Source organism: Vigna radiata, unplaced genomic scaffold (assembly GCF_000741045.1).
Source record: "Vigna radiata var. radiata cultivar VC1973A unplaced genomic scaffold, Vradiata_ver6 scaffold_293, whole genome shotgun sequence".
Lineage (NCBI taxonomy): Eukaryota > Viridiplantae > Streptophyta > Magnoliopsida > Fabales > Fabaceae > Vigna > Vigna radiata.
Genome location: NW_014542032.1, coordinates 229,105 through 234,552, shown reverse-complemented (window position 1 = coordinate 234,552; position 5,448 = coordinate 229,105).

Below are 5,448 nucleotides of genomic sequence, written 5' to 3'. Positions count from 1 at the left end.
CCCAAGACAATCGTCGTCTACTTCCCTGACAGGAATTGAAACGTCAATCTGATCAGCGCCATAGACGTCGGCGCCCCGTGTGTCTGACGTCTACGGTGCATGCAAAAGGCAGATTAAAAGTTATCTTGAACATCACATTAGTGAGATAACCGACGTCTAGATGACTATAGACGTCGGTTTCTGTAGCAACTGACGCCTCAATTCATGTTAAATAAACCGCAGACTCGTAGTTTCGCAAACATCATCGTCTTCCTCCTCTCATTTTTATCTCTTGCGACATTGCATTCCAGGTGCGTCTTTTTTTATTTAAACCGTTTAAACTTTGTTCAGTTCGATTATATTAGTCTTTCATCGATTATTTTCTGGTTCAACTGATTAAAATTTGTTTTCCTTGTGTTGTGTTTTAGTACAATTTTGTTCCTCTCTTGGGGTAACGTAGTACCACATTCTGCCTTTGCTAGCTGCCTCCCAGAAAAGTGGCGTCTTTTGAATTTCTTATGGCGTTTCAACCCAAAAACGACCCTGGGTCGTTGCCTAGTTATCGTTTCATCGTAATTTTTCCCTCTTGCGGTTGAAAATGGAACTAGGCAAGAACCCAGGTTCGGTTTTGGGTTGAAATGTCATGAGAAATTCAAAAGACGCAAGCTTTTTTTTTTGGGAAACTAGCAAAGACAGAGTGTGCTACTAGACTATCCAAAGACAGGAACAAACTGCACTAAAACACAACGACTATAAAATGTTCTTGCTTCTTGAAGGGTCTTTTATTTCCTACAAAAATATTGTTAGATTTATTCTTATATTTTAGAAATTTTGATAACCTTTTTACTATAAGATTTAATGCTTCACTATATGAGTTTTCATCATCTAGGTCATCTGTAAATTCAACCATTCTAGAAGCAGATTTTACAACAACCTTTGCAACAATCTTTAAGGCTATGGTACGTGCTTTTTATTCTTCCTTTTCTTTGAATCTTCTGAGTTCTAGTTCATGTTCTCTCAATTTTCCAAAAAGAGTGACCATATTCATACTTATAAGATATCTTGATTTAGATATTGTTGTAACTTTGGGTTGTCATGTTTAGTGTAAACTCTTTACGATCTTGATGTTGAGTTTTTCCTTATCAAATGTCTTGTCAAGTGCCAAGAGGTGATTTACTATATGAGTAAACATTTTCTAAACATCAGAGATGCTTTCTTCCAGCCTTTATTATCCTAAACATTTCATATTCTTGGATGATGGTGTTTTCCTTGATCTCTTAACTTCATTTGTGCTCTCATGTGTGATAAGGATGATAATTACTTATTTTTCATACTTATTGTAACCCCTTCTTTGTCTTGATTCATGTGTTTTTTGTTTAAATTCAATGAAGAAATGCAAAACTTGTACATACGTGTTATAGAAGCAAATGATTATCTATTTTTGAGTTATTTTGTAAGAAAGTGGAAGATTGGAGCTTGTCTAAGCATATTTGCCAGAAGTAACTTGCCCAATGAGAGTTCAACACTAGCCTTGTCAGAAGACCCTATAGCCCAGCCAGCTAAGCTACCTAACTGTTAGGAAATGTACTACTCGTCCAGCGAGTGGTGGTTTTAGCCCAACGATAAAGCACTTTTTGGGTTTTTGTTTAAAGTGTCGAAATTTGGTAAAAAGTAACGTTTTTCGACTTGGGATCATCAAATTCATCCTTATGTTCTAGAATATATAAGAATAGCTAAACTCCATTTCATTGGAGTTGAATGTAATGTACCTAAACTCTTTGTAACTTTTTCCATGCAATAAAAGATCTTTCTATATTCAGGTGTTTTCTTGTTTGAAAATGAACATACGACGTGGAAAAGGGATAAGGTTGGAAAAAATGAGACCATAAAGACAAAGAAGGGAGAATGAAGACGTAGAAAGGAAACTTTAGGAAAAATATTTAGCTATTACGGACGGTTTCATTAAATAACCGTCAAAATATTATTCCAAAAAAAAAAAAAATAAGTGTTAAGAATGGTTTTTGTTATAAACTGCGAAATTTTTTTAAAAATTAATAAAAAAGAGAACTTAACCATGATTTTATTCCTAAACTTTCAAAAATTATTTAGAATTTCTAAAATCGTTAGAAAATAACTCCTCTTAAAATGTATTGTTTTTGTAATGATATGTCATATGTTAAAATCATTTTATCTATTTATTTTAGAAAATAAAATATTATTTTGAATTAGAAATTCAAAGTTTAAGTAAAGAAAACTAAATTATTTTATCTGTAAAAAAATACATATTTATGAAATGAAATGTTATAATTTTTATGTGAAACATCTCTTTGATGCATTATAAATTATAAAGTGATGGTGATGTTGAAAATTTCCGCATAAGGTATATTAATTTGAATTGGTATATGTGTTTGAGAAACAAGTTAAGAATATATATAAAGCAAAAAAAATTAGAGCACTGTTTCTATCAAAATTAAAAAAAAAAAAATCGTGTTTTGAAATCAAGACTTACCATTTTGTCTGATTCTTTTAAAGTTTATCCAATTTAATAAATTTGAGTAAATGATTATAACAAAACCTAATTAGTGAATCAACTAAATATGGAGTGTTTATTAAAATGATAGACATAAATTACAATTTAGATTTCTAATATAATATTTTAAACTCTCACACAAGATATATATTTCATGGTTTCTAAAATTACACTAGTCTGTAACATAATTACTGATTAAATTTATTGTGTATTGAAGGTATATATAATTATTTTGTGATATATTCCTGATTATAAAAGTCCAAAGTGAGACCGAAAGTCTATTATGATTTTGTTGAACGAAGATGTAACATATCATTGTTCAATCATAATTTGGAATATTCTATTTTCTTTTTCTCAATCTGAAAAGACTTGTGCAAATTAATTTGAATTGGAGAAATGTTGTCCTTATTTGATATCTTTGTGAAGAATGTAAATGACGATAGTGTTAATATGATTATGATATTTTATTATTAAATTCTTAACATTTTACGGTTATTTAAATATTTTCTTTATCATACAATTTATGGATCTCTCCCGGATAATTTTATATAAGGTTAATTAGTCCAACCTCATTCTATTTTTTTTTCAGAAAAATTATATAAAAAAAAGTAATTGACCTAATTAGTTTTTCAATTAAAATCTTCATAATTTAATTAGTTTTTTATAAAATTCTGAAAATACGAAGTTATTAGAAATCATAATGATTTTTTTTAATATGCTGAAAGAAAATTGTCACGAGTGAGGACCATTTTGATTCGATTGAAAATTGTGATTATTGTGAACAATATCTTATAAATTGATCACTTTAATTTAATTGAAAATTGTTACTATTCCTATAAATTAAAATTATTCACTGGTTCTAATGACTTTCGTTAACATATTTACTTTAAATTTGTAAATTTTAACTCAACTACCTATTTTTTAAAAATTCTCTACTTTTTGGATATAGATAAATATTATAAAAGTTTAATTAGTTTTTTCTTTTTAACTATAGCTAATTTAATCAGTTTCTTTTTTTGTAATCAATATGTTCACTATTATAATATGAACAATTCTTTGATATTATGTTTTTTTTGGAGTTTTAATTATATGAGTTATTTCTTTTAATATAATAACCAATATGAAAAAAAATTATCAGCACTACGAAAAAGAACATAATGACAAATAAATCGACCATGTTTACTCTTTCATCAAAATCCTTAGTTTGGGTTTGTTGGAATGGAAAAACTTTAATTCATATGAATGAAATATGTTCATTACATTAAAAAGTTTGGAGGGAATATATATATATATATATATATATATATATATATATATATATATATAGGTGTGTGTGTGGGATGGGTTTGTTAATACGTGTAGGTCTGCTTTTCAGTTGTCATTATGTTAATGTCATTATGTTAAAAAGATCTCTTCAATGTCATTATGTTTGTGAAAATTAGATAAAATTAGATAAGACAAAAATTATAAAATGAAAACTCATTATAAAATCATTTTTTTTTGTAAGAAATTGCTTAACAGCTAGTGTTTCTGGTTTTTTTTAATTGAGGCTAGAAAATGTTGGAGTGAGAGTGACGAAAGAGAAAGGATTGAGAGGAATGAGAGAAGTGACTAATGATTTGGGGATTTATTTTTTTTGTTTTGAGAATGAAAATTATTTAAATATTCTTGACTTTAAAACTTATAGAATCCATAATATATGAGAGTATTTTTGCCTACTACACATTGTTAAAATGTATCAACTGAAAAATAGACATAGATATATATATATATATATATATATATATATATATATATATATTCTAAAAAACTCACTCTTACATCCCCTATAATTAGCGGTGGTTAAAAAGAGACAAAAAGCAAACTCCAAATCTAAAAAATAAAAAAACGAAGCAATTTTAGTGAATTATTGGTTTCATAACCAATATCAAGTTCTTCAGAGTTTAAATACAAAGAGTAATATTGCAATCCTGTCTATTATATTTTCTTTTAAATTCTCTTTACTATATTTTATAAAGAAAGTAAGAGGAAAAATTACATAATTTAATATTTTAAAAATATAAAACACATTTAATACTAAGCATACAAAATAATAGCACTATCTATTTTTTTTATAATATAAGTAAAAAAAGTTATTTCATACGAATCTGAAATACAAATAAATTTGAACTAATTTTATTTCATTTAATCGGCTATCCTGAACTTTATTATATTTAATTTAGAATTTATTGGTGATGATATTTTTCTTAATTTTTTGAATAGGAGGAGGTTGAAATAATAAAAATTTATGGGGGAGGTGATGGTGTTCTTCCATAACAGGAAATCACACCTCATCCACATAGCACAGTCATTGATTATGAATGAGAAAGTTAGGTTAGTATATTTAATTTATTCCTTGGGCTTTGCACAAACTTTTAATGATGCATATAATCCTCAGGCACCTACATTAATGCATAGTATAAATTTGTACACGGGGCAGTTGAAGCATTACTAGATTCTTCACCAAACCCACCACCACCTTCTTCGTTTTCAGAATGTTTTTTTTTTTTTTTTTTTTGAATTAAACATTTTTTTCTAATTGAAAAAATAAATAAAACAAAAGGAAATGATTTCGTCCATATTTAGAAAAGAAAAAGAAAAGGAAGAAATTGTAGAGGTAGAGTTGACAAGAATCTATCTTTATTAACTACAAGTTGATGATTGAAAACAAATTTTGAATGAAGCGGAAAAAGAGTTTCCATTAGGCAAAGGTTTTTGAGAATTTGTGCTTGGTGTCTGATGTTTCTTAACGTTGTATGGATTCGAAAGTAAAAGTTGAGATGAGATGTATTCGGTTGTTCTTTTTGCTTTGGAATGAGTATCTGTCATGCACCACCGATAATCCACTACGTGAAGCAGTAAAATTTATAATGATGGAACCGTTGTGCTTTCGCTTTCGC